Source organism: Lygodium microphyllum, chromosome 29 (genome assembly GCF_053477565.2).
Source record: "Lygodium microphyllum isolate KBCC chromosome 29, Lygodium_microphyllum_v1.1.10, whole genome shotgun sequence".
NCBI classification, from domain to species: domain Eukaryota; kingdom Viridiplantae; phylum Streptophyta; class Polypodiopsida; order Schizaeales; family Lygodiaceae; genus Lygodium; species Lygodium microphyllum.
In genome coordinates, this window is record NC_141163.1 from 71,213,568 (window position 1) to 71,231,228 (window position 17,661).

At 39.1% G+C, this 17,661-nt stretch overlaps 1 pseudogene; it reads right to left on the bottom strand.

The window, feature by feature from the left end:
* Window positions 1–342: 342 nt before the first annotated feature.
* On the bottom strand, window positions 343–1,097 carry LOC148010773 (uncharacterized; annotated as a pseudogene).
* Between the last annotated feature and the right edge of the window lie 16,564 nt (window positions 1,098–17,661).

The window sequence follows — 17,661 nt, forward strand, 5'->3', positions numbered from 1 at the left end:
AACACATATATGAGAGTTTAATTGAGATAATATCTAAAATAAACTTAATTAAATTTTGCATAGCTAGCTCAAACTTTTCATTGTGATAAGTATTCTTACACACTAGATTATAATATCTCCTTTAAACAATTGTCCTCACAAAAGATGATATATTTTAATGATCTCTTTAATACTATTTTAGCAAAAGATTTACTTACATATATTTTTTAAACTAAACATGCTTGGTACCTTTTGCAAAAAATTAAAAAAAATAGAGACAGTTTCTTTAAGCAATATCACCAAATAAAGAAATTATCACAAATGCTAATGGAGGTAACGTTTGAAGAAAAAACCAAAATTACATCAATGTGTCTTCCTTGATGAAAGGAGAAGGAACGAAGTTTGAACACTTGAAGTAGCCTTTAATTTCTCTTTCATAATTAGACTTGCTAAATCTTGGCTCGATTCCTCTACGCCCTTGGGTGGTACTTCAAGAACTTGAACTTTAGTAGGAGGAATCTCTTGGGCATTTTAATTTTGTTGGGCACTCTCATGGACTCTCCACAATTGTGCTTCAACCTCTCTTTTCTCTTAATTGTTGCAAACCACTGTAATAGTCTTCATGTGATTTATCAATGCCACCTTAGATGTAAGTCCACTTGCATATACATCAAATACAACCCCATGAGCATCATTCATTGCTTTGATTGTAGTTCTCATAACTTTCTTTTCTTTCTCAAAATGGCATTTTCAATCCTCTAGTCTTCTTCAAGGTCTTCATCATTGCACTCCTTGTCCAAGCCTTCAAAGTCCAAAATGGAAGGCTTGTTGATATTGTTTATATATCACTCAAAATTGATGAATCTTTTTTTCATGGTCGCTAATGTCAAAATCACAAAGGAATCTATAGATCCAAAAGCAAAGGTTCTATCCATTGGTAGGTAGTCAATACTACCAACTAGCATGTGATACTTATAAGAAATGCTTTCAATAGCATTTTTCAAAGCTACCATTTTCTTTCGATCAAGAAATGATAATAGCATGAATAGTTTAGGTTCACATGTCATTTTTAGTAGAGTGGATACAACCTTTCCAAGCTTTATAGAGTCCCATTTCATTCCCTCATCTCCATGTGCTACATCTAGAATAAAAACCCCAATGGTAATTGGATCTTTGTACATATTATGTACAAGATCAAAGGTTTCTAGGTTGCATCCAACAACATATACACGTCAAAGTAAACTAGTGGAGGATTGAAGAGGATTTTATTTTTTTCCAATTAGGAAGTTTACAATATATTTTTCTCTATTTGGTAGGGACCCAGCTCCACACGTGAGCTTCTTTGATACCCATTCATTGCAAATGCCTAAAGTCTTTGTGTAGACTTAATCATTGATATCACAATCATCAGCAAGCTCTTCCCAAGTCTTCATCACACCACTACTTTCTAGAACTAAGGCATTGAAAAGAGTAACTAATTCATCCTTTAGGACCCTATCTCGGTTGATTTGCTTAGCCCTTGTTTTCATGTCAATCATATCTTCCTTATCCTATTTGTTTCTAAGAAAAAGGATATTCATTGAACTCCTCTTGTAGTGTAAGGATGTCTCCATCCTTTAGACCCATAAGGCAACAAAATGCAGTAGGAGAAGGTTACCTTCCCTTCTTTCTCTCTTCTCTTGGGATATAAGCTCACCTCTACACTATCTCTTCATGATTTTGATCCAACTATCAAATATTTCTTAGGAGCTGACAATTATATGGCAATCTCTAGATGTGCAATTTTTTCCAATGTATGCCACAAATCTCTACAAAATATCAAATCAGTGAGTATAGAACAAAAGAAAGAACATCGCACTAATCTTCATAAAAAGTGAAGGTAAGCTTATATGTGATTACCTGTGACATTACTCTTTAAGAGCTTGTCTTAGGAAGCCCTTATTGGGTTTTTGGTGGAGAACCAAATGCTATCCGCTAATCTCTTAATTTTTTAAGTTGCTCAACATAAGGGACATTATTTATAACATTATGTGATTCTATATTTCTCATTTGTGAAAGCTCAATGCACATTTTGACAAGACAATCAAATAATATTCTACCATTTCTTATGGTGTATAAATGCTTGGTTGCTAGACAACGTGTAGTATTACTGTAATGAAGGAGGCCTAGGAGAGAGAAGGAGAGAATGGAGAAAATGTAGAGAGGAGAGAGAAAGAGGAAGAAGATGAGAGAAAAAGAGAGAGAAAGACTAGCTGAAGAGAGAGAAAGACAGGAAAAGAGAGAGAAAGAGGAGGGAAGTCATGAAAGCTAGGAGGAAGGAGAAAAGAGAGACTTGATTATTGATAACTGATGCCCTAATTGGGTCTCTCAACACCTTATATACCCTATCAATATAACTGGGTATTCCCATGCTAACCCGTGTCCTACCCGTCTATCCCCACTCTTTTACATTCCATCCCGACCCCGAAGGTTTTTGCCCTCAAAAACAAAAAGAGGACTTATGGCTCACAACGAAAAAAAAGGGGGGGGGGGGGGGGGGGGGGGTTGCAGAGTACTACTCTGCTCAGCATTACAAGGGAGAATATAGGTATGGGAAAGTACAATCTCATGTGGAATTGGGGCATAGAATTGTGTATATGATGTATATGACATGTGCAAGTTGATAGCATATAAGTTTGGCCTCCAATTCTTGACAATTTGGGGCTGACAAACAGTGGAAAAATATGCAACAAGGATGATTCTGTAACTCCCAATGTCCCTGCGCACAGGCATAAGATGCAATTTCTACAGTAATTTTTCACCGACCTGTAGAACAGTGGTCGCACAGCAAAAAACAGGGCCTTTTCTTGAGTATGTGCGAAAAACTTCCGCCTCCAAAATAGGCATCGAAATGGCCTCGAATCAAAAAAACAGGGCAATCATGGGCTAAAGCCCTCCCCGTAGCATATACTGCCCTCTTGCTACACCGCGAAGGGTCTCTCAATCTGAGACAATGCACTCTTACACTTTTACAAAGACTTGCTCCCAAACTCAAAAAATGAAAGCAACACTGGTCCTCTTACCAGAACACCGCAAACTTGGTTTGCTTTCTTGAGCTCCTTACCATGAACTAGGCTCTAATACCATGTCAAGATTGTGGGAGAGAAGGAATGAGTCTCACTTGTAGCTTTCTTGCTTGCACAATGGGGGAATACACACAGAGGTGGAGGCTGAAAACAGTTTTCCTCTTCTTAGTTGTGTAAGCCAAAAAGAACTCTAGTACATAGAAATGGAAGAACCCTATATATGGGTCTCAAACCAAACTCAACTAACTAAGGTGACATACTAACTGAGCCACGAACTAGAGTAGATAAGGATAGCTGTCATCTAGCTATTATTCATGGGCGGTGTACCAACCGCATCTACAGCTAACAAGTCGGTGACATAAATGCACAACGGTCACCCTGGCATATCACGAGTGGAGCTCGATATCTCAACAAATCCAACCCATAAATGTATTTATGCAGTTTTGCCTCATCACTGGTAGCTTCCACATACATGGATAGGTTCATAAACTGGTCAGTATAATCCCGTCCGGTGAGATTACGCTGGTCAAAATGATACCATTGCCTTGCAAAACTTTCCTTCTCTACCGGGGAGACAAAAACTTGAACCATGTGCATCTTGAAATCTTCCCAATCATGAAATTGTTGGTTTTTCCTTTGAATGTACCTCCACCATGTGTGGGCAAAGCCCTCCAAGTGAAGGGAGGCGAATACAATTTTGGCCTCATCGGTACGGCGGTAAATGAGGAAGTAGGATTTGAGTTTAGAGGTCCATTCCCCTAACTCGGTCAAGGATGAGGATTGCCCATTAAATTTAGTAAAGACAATCTTGTCATGTAATTCATTTGGGCCCTACTGCCCATGCATGCCATGTGTTGCATGCTACCCATATATACCTTGCTACCCACACATGCCTTGCTGACCAAAATGTCCCTGGGCGCCATGCTACCCATGCATTACATGTGGGCCATACTGATTATTAGGGCCTTGCTGTCCAAAATTTCCATGCTGCCCATGCAGTACATGCAAACCAAACTAAACATTGGGGCCTTGTTGTGCCCAAAATTGCCATGTGCATGCTGCCCATGTGCACCCTACATGGTATGCTGCCCAAAATTTGCATTTTGCCCTTGCATATAGCTTCCACTACAAGGGAGCTGTTGTCCCAAGGATGGGTTGGAAGGGTTCGTCATGGGTGAGGGGAGGATGGGTTCATCATGTCGTATAGAGGGCTCACCTAGCTCATAGGTGTTATGGGGAAAACCATGGGTGCTACCAAAACCTTGCTGGTCATGTCTCATCTCCAAGGGGGGAGGGTGGCTGGTCTCACGAGGAGGACCATGCTCCTTGGGCTGAGCCAAGGAGGGTGGGAGGGTGGAGATGAGGGTGCCCATGCACTCTACGAGCAAGTCCATCCTAGCCATCATCTCGCTATGATGCTAATCTTGGTGGTTTTCCATCTCCCTATGCTAGTGTTCCAGCTCTCAATGTCACTCAGCATGATGGGTCTCATGTTGGCACAGTGTGTCATTAAGCATAGCAAAACGGTCCGTCTCGGGGACACTTTCTTGAAGAATGTCTTCACGATCCTCTTGGGCGGAGCTAGGATCATTCATAGATGCACGAGAATCTCTGATCTCACACTGGAAGTCCTCTTGGGCCTTGGCTTTACCCTTATGACCTGCCATACTAGGTGCAATCCACTAGACCCCCTGTCACAAAACTACAATATCTCGAGCTAGGAAGCTTCGATCTTCGAGCTTCTTGATTCGAAACGGAGCCCTTGATTCAAAACGGAGTCCTTGATCTGTAAGAAGCTGGGAATAGCAAATAAGTGTTAATAATGTTGATATTATGCCATGTCACACTGACATTGGTATAAAAGGAGAGAAGATGTAATTTTTCACATCTTTTTGACACATTAATACAATTACAGACTTTCTCTCCCTTCTTGCTCACAGCTTCTATGGCTTCCCCTTCTTTCTTGTCTTTCTCTCTCTAAATCTAGTCTTTCTCTCTCCTCGTCACTCTTATTCTCTCTTCCTACATTCTTTCTCTCTCCTCTGCAGTCTTCTCTCTCCTCTTTCTCTCTCCCTGGTTCTCTCTCTAACAAGTGGTATCAGAGCTTCAGTCTTTGATCCATTATTTTCTTCCATTTTCAGTCCCATTTTCCTATTTCAAAACCAATTTCAGACAAAAATGGTACAAGATAGTGACTAGTGGAGTGCTACAGGGCATCTACAGTTAGCAAGAGACTATATCTGGAGATATCCAAGGTCAGATATGGCGGGTAAAGGCTTAAATGGCTGGATGTCATCAAATTTTATGCAAAATTGAAGGTAACTAGGGTAAAGGATGGTTAACTGGGCCTAGTTTGGGAACAAACTGTGGTTACTTAGAAAAAGAGGGATCTCTCTTTCCCCTTTCCTGGAGTTTCCTACAGGTTTCATGGAAGATCAGCCCTAAAGATCAGTTCATCTCTCTCTAAACCTTGAGTTTCTTGGCCAACTATCATATGGAATAGATTCTCCTATTCAAGACCTTCAGTATAAGCATAAGATTGCTCAGGTTTGCTGCATCCATGGAGCCAGAAGCAGCCCCGAAAATTGCGGCGCAATTTTCGGGCTGATTCCAGCCCTGCCTCCTACTCAGCTTGCTTCCCCTCAGCCTTGGCATTGTTCCTGGTCCATTTTAATCATAATCTTCAGCAAGATTAAGGCTCTTAGCTCCATTCAAGGATTCTTCAGCTCTTCCTAAACCCTAGGTGAACAGTCCATGGGCAGCCATGAAAGCTTCAGCCCAAGCTTTCATTTCTTAACAATTTCTTGAAGATTCTTCATCCTTTTGGCCCATGGAATCATCTCAGCAAGGATTCTTCAACAAATTGCAAGGATTAAGCACGGAATGGTTAAAGATTGAAGATCAAGAGCTTCTATGGAGCAAAAATTTGGGGGAAATGGGTTTAATGCTTCAATTTCAAGCATTTGAAGCTTCAAGATTGGTCTCAAGCACCGGATAAGCAAGCCTTATGGATTATTTTACCAACATTGGACAACCGGGGGCTCTATCAAGCATTTGAGAATTGATCAAGTCATCTTCAGCCATGTCAAAGGTACTTCTCTTCAATTCTTAATCTCTCTCATTAATCCAATTGCTGAGCTTAATCCATTTGATTGAGAGATTGACGAATTGAACATTATTCATCAAATTCTCAGCCAACCTTTGCTTGAATCCATCTATTCATGAATGCAATGCTTGCTTAATGCATATTAGTTCCAATCAGTGAATTAGAGGCTTCAATCTGAAATTTCAGCATAACACTTGAATCCTATTGACTGAATACATTGATTGATGCCTTTGTTTACTCTAATCCAATTGATTGGCTGAAATTCTTTTGCCCAAATTGAAATATTGTAAAAGGGTAAGTACTAGCAATCAGTGAGTCACTGAATTGTATCGGTAAGACCCTTCTCCTATCCCAATTTTTCTTATCTCAATCAATTGCATCTCATGAAAGGCTGAATGAATATTTCTGAATTGCATATCATGCTGATTGCTTAGCACACTAGCCTCTGCCATGTTGATATTCCCACCGAGGAAAAAGGTGGATGCCAGGGGGAAATAGTGGGACAAAAGAGAGGTGACCCTCCCTCACTATCAAAGATCCCAAAGGGGTGCAACCAACCAACCCGGGGGAAACTTTGCCCACCTCCCGGTGATTCGGAGCCCTGTAGGGAGCCTGTCATGACATTTTATCCCTCGCACAGATACAGCGAGTGGAGGATTGAAGATTGAAGACTTTCCAAGGACTCAAGTACCTACAGGACCAAAACAGAGTAAAACAGGGAATTACAGGTCACTTACAAGGTATTTACAGGTGGTTACCCTTCATTGCTGAAGCACAGGTGCAGGTACTACAGGGTACCCACATGTCCTATATACCCTTTTGCAAGGTTTGGTAGCCATTTGGGGTTACTATCTTGCATTACAGGGTCAAAACAGGGCACTTACAGGTCTAGACAGGTTGCAGGACTGGACAGTTCAGACTCTGAAATCCAGCTACAGAATTTTCTATCCTAAACCTGTTATAGCGTTCTATAGCTCATCTCGAAGAGGGCATTGTTAGCTTCGATTCGCACAAAAAAGTTCTGAAATCGGAGTTTCCTAGCCAAAGTTATAGCCGTTTTATTGACAGGGGGTACTGCAGGACTGCACTAATATAGCAGGACATAAAGGCAAAAATAAGGTCCAGGAGGATTATGCTCAGCAAATCAGGGATTCCATGATGGATAGCACACTTCAAGAGAACCCTGAAGAGCTTCAACAACAAGGAGAAATTAGTATACTCACTGATACTTTGTGTGCCCATGAACAAAGACATAGGGAACGACATGAGGCCATCTTGTCAAAAATGGAGCAGATGGTTCAATCTACTGATCAGACCAAGGCTTCTATTGATAAGTTGGTAGAATCCCACGACCAACTCATGGCACAAATCTCTAAATTCATACAATTGCAAATGGCATCAAAAGAAGTTAATGAGAAGGCTTGTTCAAACAGTGGCCCTTCAGTCCCACTTCAGCCATCTAACCAAAATGGTCATGGAAATGGGATTATTGGAAGAAGAGGCATTCCAAATAGTCAGTATGAAGTAGGAGAAGCTTCACAAAGGCATGATGACTATTTGGGCAGTTTGAATGGGGCCAATACTCAAGTTTTTGGACTGCATACTCAAAATTCCAGGGGTACTTTACCAACAGGAAGATTACATGGTAATTCTCAGCCACCTGTTGGAAGATTTCAGTCTCAATTTGGAGGTTCTATACTTGGAAATCCTGATCAGCCAATTTTGGGACAGCAACCCCTTCATGAAAGAGATTTCAAGGACAAAATTGTTTTAGCCAAATTTAATGGCCAGTCATCTTCACCATCAGACTTAGAGGAATGGACCTCTAAGATGGAGTCCTACTTTGATATATATCCTAAAACTGATGATATGAAGATTCACTTTGCTTCCTTGCATCTAGAAGGATTTTCCCATACTTGTTGAAGGTATATCAAGAAAGAGAATGTACTTATTGAGAATTGGGAAGCTTTCAAGGCACTTATGGCTGAAGTCTTTGTTTCGCCTCTTGAAAAAGAGAAGCTAGCACGGAGATGGTATGGTTTGGAACAAAGGGGTCTAAGTGTAAGAGAATATACAAACCAATTCCTCAACTTGACCATGTATGTGGAAAGCATCAGTGATGAGGCCAAGCTTCACAAGTTTATGTATGGTTTAGAGCCATCTTTGTCGGCTGATGTTATGGCGCAAAATCCTACTTCACTTTTCAAGGCTATTGAGCTTGCGGAGCACTATGGAAGAAAGTATAGGAAAGAGTCTTCATTTTAGCCAAGTTATGGACAACCAAGGACTGTTTTAAAGCAGGGACAAGTTGGTAACATTTATGGCAGCAATCATATGCCTAGTGGGAGCTTACGGTGTCGAAGAGATCGTGCAAGAGCTGCAGAACACAGGGTTCAAGGTACAGCAAGAAATGAGGCTAACAAGAAGAACGCAAATATTGGATGTCAAAGTTCACTATATTCCTTGTCATAATCATAGAGTTACAACAAAGAAACTGAGCAAACCCATGTTCTTGATATGCTGTCATGAACAGTTTTGGTATTTCAACAAGTGATCCTTTCCTTGGTAACCAAAGATCCTTATATTTTATTTCAATATCCACTCTTCCTTAGGTTTTAATACAGTTTAGGGTGATCTGTAAGCAAGCTGGACAGAATGGTTCTCCTTCTGCAAGCTCTGATTTATCTTCATCAACAACTGCTGTCTTTAACCGCAATACATTTGCGTAGAATTAGACATAGACTCCACATGATTCAGTAGAACATAGCACAATCGGTCCTTCAAAAACAATAAGTGGCCAAAAGCAGCAGCAATTCCCTGATTGTATTTGTCTAAATCCTTCGGCTAAGTGTTGAAGAAGAAATTCAGAATTTCTCTTCAGTCCAGGAAACCAATGAAATCTTGGACTTGGGAATAAGAGCACCAGAGAACAACTGAGTTGACTGTAATTTTGGACCTTGCCAGGACCAGGAAACTAATGAAAGGTATCCAACAAAGTCCAAATTCACTGAGAGGAGCTATTATTGAATTTCTTCCAAAGATATCATACTCTCCAACAGAGATCCAGAGGCCAATGAATAAAGTCTGTAAACATTATTACCAGCACGAATAGGTAAGAAAAATAGATTTATGGAAACAGGCGGTTGTAGGGCACACTTGACCCCAATGACTCTCTCTCTTTTCTCTCTGCTTTGACCAATTTAAGCATGTCCTGAAGATATACTCTGATCTTTAATCTCATACAGCTGTTCACGAATTGCTACAGCAATAGCGGGGCCAACTTCAAGATCTTCAAGTTCAAGATCCCTGCAAAAAGACCTCACAAACTCTTCTAGATTGCTGTCAAAATTTCCAACGTCCTTTAGACAATGTACTTTCTCTCCTATGGTCATCTCAAGGCATTCATAAGAACGGAATTCAGACACTTGTCCCTGAATTGACTGCACAATATGTGGTAAAAATGAGGCAGGAAGATTCAAATCCTTCACCGTGCGCTTTGCAAAAGCTGTAACTTCATAGTCTGGATCTTCGGCATTCCACGTGAAAGAGTCCTTGTATCTTTGCCCTTCCAATTCAAATTCTTTTCCCCTTCGTATCCTGCCGAAACTGCTTAGTTATGTGCTGGAAGGACGCCGATGCACAAGTCGCACGCTTGCGGCGGCATTGATCTGGTTTGGCGAGCTCGAACGCGATTTTCTCTCCGCAGAATGAAGACTTGAAACCCAGCGGGCGGCGAGACGAGAGGGACTGCAGAGGCTCCAGTGTTCACAGGGCACCCTGGGCGGGCATCGCCATGGCCTAGCTCTCTTCGATGCTCCTCCATAGCTTATTCAAGTCTGCAGCAAGTCCTATGGGCCAATTACACTCCAAGAGGAGTATTCACTGAACTTCCACAATGGAGGGCATTGTGAACAAAGATTTGGTCTTGAAAATCATGCACACGAGATGATCGAGGAGCCTCTCGAGTGCCAGAAAATCGTCGATGTGCAGTACGATGACGAAGATTTCAAGTTTCGGAAAGTCCCCTGAGTCCTCTGTACCGGCCAAACTATCATGAAGATGCATACTACCGTAAGAAGGGGCCCCTCTCCTTTCGCCATCTTTCCTCTGGCGTCAGTTCTTCCCTCTATCTTTAGATTCCTATCTTTCCGTTTGTGACTTCCACTTTTCCCCTCCCTGTTCGTGACTTCCTCCGCTTTTTCTCTCCTTTCTCCCCCAATTAGCATCTTCACACCAACTCGACTCTTGAATGTTTCTCCTACGTGCTGAGCCTTTTATGGTTACCCTAGTTTCAGCAGAGCCCCATCCATGGGCGGTTGATCCAGAGGTGGGCAGAAATGCTCGTACAGCACCACTGTATGCAGAAGCATGATCCACTCGTCGCATTGCAGTTGCGGCTCTTGCAATATCTGAAAATACAGCTAAGGCATTCTTGTCAGTCAACCATACGAGTTCACACTCCCCGCCAAAACGGAGAACAAATATACTAATATCTGCGTCTCTCGGAAGGTCAAAGAGACCAACAACTAGCCTCGGATCCATATCCAGCACCGGATTAAAGACAGAAGCCTGTTGTTTCATATCTTTGGCGCCCATGTAAACAACACATTGTAACCCAAAACAAGCACACACTGTAACAGTGATAACTCCATGCTTCTCATAGCACATTTCAATGCTTAGCCTCCTTCTTTCCAACTCCTGGATGTGGAGGGTTATTATCATTAGGTATTTTTGATGTAGCTGGAGAAGGAGAAGACAAAGTCCTAACATGTTCACCAGCATCAGTTGTGCTTTCCATTCAACCTTGCTCAACATAGGCTGAAAGCATCTCATCATATTCGCCACTTTTGTCTCCAACTCCTCCCCACTATACATATACGCATAAAATAAATGTTATCACAACAACTAAGTATGTACAAAGTACCAAATCCCATGCACAACTTTTGGGTGGTTTACACACTTTGAATGCGCAGCAATACGACAACGGGTACCAACTTATCCTCCATTCAATGCTTCTAGGTCTCAAAGTAATTTCAGGGCAGCAAACAGTCCAAAGGTTGAATTTAAGCAGGGTGACAACAAGCCTAACTCCACTTCAACCTAATACAAATCCCAAATCTATTCCCATGGATCTTTACAAGGAAAGGAAGGACAAGGGCTTATGCTTCAAGTGTGGAGAAAAGTATACACCTGATCATGCTTCAAAGTGTGTATACAAAAATGTCAAGCCAAAGCTTCAGAGTATGCTAGTTTTTGAGGACTTTGAAGATAATATAGATGAAGCTAATGCAGTGGCAATCAATGCTGAAAATGAAGATTTTGAGGAGGACGTTGGACAGGAGTACTTTTATGATCCAGCCGACTCTTTTCCTTTTGATCCAGGTGGACATGTTCCGTTTGACCCTGGTGGATCTTGTGATGAGTCGCTTGCTGCCACTAATTGTTCTATCTCTATGGATGCTTGGATGGGATCTAAGAGCCCTAATACACTTCGTATGAAGGGAAGCATATGTGGAAAGCCAGTGTTCATCCTGATAGATAGTGGCAGTACTCACAGTTTTGTCAATAAGTCCATCATGGACAAGTTAAATTGTGTTCCCACAGACTTACAGCAGCCCATTAGAGTACAAGTGGCTAATGGTGAAGAAGAAATCAGCACACAGATTTGCCCATAGGTTTCTTTGCAGTTGGCTGAAAATTTTGAAGTCAAAGTAAACCTGATCACTTTGGAAATGGGACCCATAGATATTGTACTTGGTTGTGATTGGTTGATGACATTAGGGAGGATCACTATGGATTTCTCACAATTATATATGGAGTTTATCTCCAATGGACAGCTTATCCATTTACAGGGAATTCCTAGTAGATCTGATTTTCAGCTTATCACCATTCAACAACTCAAGAGAGAGTACAAGAAGCGCTCACAAATATTTGTTTTGCATTTGAACAAGGAAACACAGGATCAGCCCAATAATTCAGCAAACCATCCAGCCTTAACATCTCTTCTTGAGGAGTATAGAGATTTGTTTGAAGTACCTACTTCATTACCTCCTAAGAGAGCGGTGGATCACCCCATTGATTTGGAGCCCAACTCATAGACAATCAATAAGCCACCTTACAGATTATCAAAATGTGAACGAGAGGACGTAGGCAAGCAAATCAAAGAGCTTCTTGAAATGGGATTCATCGAACCAAGTTCTTCACCTTATGCATCTCCAGTCCTGTTAGTCAAAAAGAAAGATGGATCTTTCAGAATGTGCATTGACTACAGGGACCTCAATAAGATAACAGTGAAGAACAGGTATCCTATACCCAGGATTGATGATTTGCTTGAAGAGCTTAAGGGGGCTCGATTCTTCACGAAGATTGATTTGAGATCAGGGTATCATCAGATTCGTATGCGAGAGGGTGATGAAGTCAAGACTGCTTTTAGGACTGATCGTGGGCTATATCATTTCTTGGTGATGCCATTCGGGCTTACAAACGCTCCAGCTACCTTTCAAAGCTTGATGAATAAGATCTTGCAACCTTTCCTCTTTCAGTTTGTCTTGGTGTTCTTTGATGACATTTTGATCTATAGCAAGACTTTACAGGATCACTTGGCACATATGAGGAAGGTTTTTGATGTGATGAGACATCATAGGCTTTTTGCTAAGGAGAAGAAGTGCTCTTTCATACAGACTGAAGTGGAATACTTGGGACATATAGTCAGTGAAAAAGGAATACATGCTGATCCCAAGAAGGTGCAATGCATAAGAGATTGGCCAACGCCTACTACTACTACCTCTCTTAGAGGATTTCTTGGTCTATCTTCATTCTATCGCCGATTTATAAAGCATTATGCGGCAATTGCAGCTCCTTTGACTGACAGGTTGAACAAAGAGGCTTTCTTTTGGGATGCTCTTACAGATAGCAGCTTCAACCAGTTAAAGGAACTACTTACTTCTGCTCCTATCCTAGTATGCCCGGATTTCTCCAAAGAGTTTACTATACAGTGTGATGCTAGTGGCCATGGCATTGGGGCTGTTTTGCTTCAGGAGCATGGATTAATTGCATTTGAGAGCCGTAAGCTTACAGATAAGGAGATGGCCATGAATGTTTATGACTAGGAAATGTTGGCTATCCTGCATGCAATCAAGAAATGGCACCATTACTTATATGGCAGCCGATTCAGAGTACATAGTGATGATCCCTAATGTGAGGTGCACCACCACACCACACAATATAGCAAAAATTGAACTCTCAATGGCATATATCCACCTAAAATACCTCTGGCAAATTATTACTCTATCCCTAGTGACTTTTTTCTTATAAGCGCAGGTTAGAGGAAGACGCATTGGTTGTCTTTGGAATTTGGAAAATCGGTGTGCTCATACTGCAATGCACATGGATGTAGCAAGTAAGTGATCAATGATCATTATTCTATAACCTCACCAGCTACAACTTAGAAACAAATGCTCCAATAAAACAAAACAAAGAAACAATTAATACATAACAAAATTTATAGAATAAACAAAAAAATGAACCATTATTCAATCATTTAAATTCTTAACTTTCAACATACAAGGAAGTGTAAGTTTTTAAAAACACACATACACATACATATACTATTCTTATATTATTTTGACAATTATGTGCAATTCACAAAATTTAGTCATTTTGATGAGAAACTTTGTCTATTTTGATGAGAAAGTTTCTCATCAAAATTTAGTCATTTTGATGAGAAAGTTTGTCTATTTTTTTATTCATGAGATGTGAAAGAATCATGAAAAAGATAAGTAAACATACAATAAGAATGAGAACATTGATTGCTTTTGTACTTTACTATACACAGACACAAGTAAACATACAATAGTGCTCAGAATATTAATATATTTTATACAACGAGAACATTCACATACACATACATACATATTATGTACACATATATGTATTCTGATATTATATAATTATTCAATAAAAATTTTACATGACTTATAAATAATAAGTATAACATTAAATAATATTTTTAAAATAATGATAAATCAAGACTAATGTACTAATTTTTACCTGTTTAAGGATAATAAAGTCTGAATAATATCAAACAAAATCATACCATGAACTAACATTGCCCAAGCTAGGTTGTTAGCCCATTAAAAGAAATTTACACATTCTTAATTGCTATTGTCTAACCCAATGCTTCATATGTGAGATACATGTGGCCCATGAGAGGACCAAATACCTAAGATATAAAACACTTTGTGATTGCCCCATTGTTTATTTAGAAACAAGAACCAAGACTAGCAAACAATCACACACTACCTTTTGCTATTGTTAAAATAAGTAACCCAATCTTATTTATATACTCCTTGGTTCCTTTTTTTAAAGTATCATTATGCGATGAATGGAATCTGGCTCATCGAAAATATTGTCAAAACCATCTGCTCAAAGCATCGAATACTCTCAAGGTTGTCTTGTAAGTGAGCTCTTCAACTTAGAAGGATGCACTCCCCAAGAGACTCACTTGAAAGCCAAAAAATGTGAGAAATGTGATTGAGGTCATCTATTTATAGTGGATTTTCCAAGGTTTTACCCTTGCCAAGATTTCTTCATAGCCTGGTGATCCCATCAGGCTATTTGTATATCCTCGCAGTCCCATCAGGGTACTACAAAACCCCTCCAAGTTTATCAACAAGTTTTCCCTAGTTAACATTATTAACATAAAATTCAAGAGTTATTTATAAGTTATGCTTATGAGATCATTAGACCATAATCACATTGTCATGGTCCATGTTGTTTACAAATAGCATGGCTTTGAACATTTCTAGTTAAAACTTATTTACAAATGTGGGTATTTCTTGATGATTCATGGTAACATTGACTAGCACATGTGTAAACTAGCTAGCATATAGGTTAGTGTTGACTAGCATACAATATGAATTAGCTAGCACAAAATTAGGGTTAATTACCATATAGGTGTTAATTAGTCAATGTATAGGTTAGTGTTGAGTATAATTCAATTGTTAACTAACTAGCATATAGATTAGTGTAAACTAGTATGCAAGTGTTAACTAGCTAGATAATAAGTTCCCTTAGCATTTATATTAGTATTGACTAATATGTAGATGATTTCTAACCACCATGTAGTTTTATGTTCACTAGCATAGATGTTCATATTAACCAACATGCTAGCATAATTATGATTGTTATCTAGCATATAGATACATGTTGACAAGTATACTAATATACAGATGATTGTCGACTAGCTAAGAGTTGACTATTAACTAGCATATATATAATTATAAATATTTGCATAAGCTATTGTTAAGTAGTATATAGTCAATCATTAACCACTATATAGGCAATTGATCACTAGCATGCTAGCATACATGTGACTATTAATTAGCAAAAATGTAAATATTCACTAGGCAATGTGTACAGTTTTGCTCGATCATCTTTCACTACTCCATAGCTCTCAATCCGATCCACAAGTGCTCAATCTGAAGAGGAAACATGAAGAGGAAGAGAAACAACTCAACCTCTTCTCCAATTCCCCTCTCACCTAAGAAGAGGGAGAAGAAGAGAATATTGTACAGTAAGAGAGAAGCTTCACTTCTCAAGTCCCTCACTCTCTTTATCACTCTCACTCTCCCTCGCTCTCAATATGAAGCACAAGTAGATGTAGTAGAAGCAAGAAGAAGAAGAGTGCTCTCAAGATTGCACACCACAAGGATAAGCATATCTATTCACTTTTCATCTTTAATACATGGGATTTCAGTTAGACTTCCATTGAGGTCAAGCACCCATTGTCATGCCAACTATTGTCCATCGTGTGAAACTCTTGAGTATCATGTGTTGAGTTACTTTCAAGTTTTTGGAGATAAAGAGCAAGTGACATTAGAGGAGTGGTTCAAAATAACACTTTTAGGTCTAGTAAGTAGTATATGCATATAATATTTTGCATTGGTATGCAAAGGTCCATGCAAGAGAATAAGGATGAGGAGTTTGTAGAACCTTGAAGTCCTAGAAGTGTCAATGGAGGATGTTTACTCTAAAGTGCAAAAGATTGGGGAAAATGAAATGAGTATGAGGCATAGTTCAGAAGGCAATGAGGAGAAGAGTCCTACATAAAGGCGAACCAACTCATGTTGCAAAGCTCATATTAGGTGTACTATGCTGGTACTCACGACCTCGTTACTTAGGTTACTTATGAGGTCACCCTTGGTAGTGGATGTGGTGAAGACCTAATCTTGGTGCGTGCTTTTAGTGCATGCAGCTAAAGGGAGGTGAATATGGGAAAAGGGTAACACCATATTAGAGATTTTGGGAATTTTCCAAGTCTCATTTTTAATGAATGCCTTATTTTTGTTAATGAAAGAAAGCACTATGTTTACTTTTGTCTTTAATAGGCACTTTGTATGTTACAAATGTGAGATCACACATTTTGAGAGCTTAAGTGATGAAGTGTAAGCTATGTGGCTATTAGGAGACTTGGATTTCACTCTATCTTTTCTACTATACTAACAAAATGCGATGTTGTATGATGGTGGAAACATTAAGGACTCTTAGTTAGGATATACCCAAGAAATTTCCAAGTTTGATATCAGAATACAAAGGTTTGAAGGAGCGTAGAGAGAATTTAGAATACAAGAGTCTCAAACATTATATGAAGATATGCTATTATAGCCAAATTTTATAATGTTATGGATTTGATGATATTACAATATGAGTTTTTTCTTTTAGATATAGAATCATTTAAAGTGACATGTATAAGTTTCATGAACTAAGACCTTAAAAGAGTCACCACTAACTAGGTGTGGTTTAATAACTTGATCTAATACCATACAGTAATAAGTCTAGATAACCTATGATGTGATGGTTCTTTTTTTTTGTAAACCAATAGACACAATTATGTTAAATAATTGCTCACCGCATTTACATTTTTTGTATGTATATGTATATAAAAATATCTTTTGTTTAAAAGTTCCATCTATCTTAACAATATGTGGACAAGATGGATATTGGCTTTGGCCAAAATCAACTAGCTTAACACTTTGAATACTAAATGAACTTTCATATCATAAAACGAAGTTTTATGTACCAAGCTAGAAGTTTATGATTCTTCTAAGACCAAAGATTTAACCTTTGACGAATGATTTGCGTTTCCAAAAAAATAGACATAAATATTATTATATTTAAAGACTTATTTGTTAGTTAGATATAAAGTACAAAATTGGACTTAAACCACTTCATAAGAAATTTCAACACAATTAACTAATGTTATTGAAATAATAAAAAACATTAAGTAGATTCGATCTCTCATTGATATTGGTGGTGTTTAAAAACACCAAGGTGACTACATAAAACAATTTAAATTTCTAACAAGCATATATTTCATAGCCATGCAAAAGCCCTTAATATAAGGGATATATTTATCATGGGAGTCAAAATTAGTCCATATAGAGTCACTACCTTGTTACATAATGTATATTAGAAAATTACAACTTTTGTAGTTTTTATATAAAACTTTTA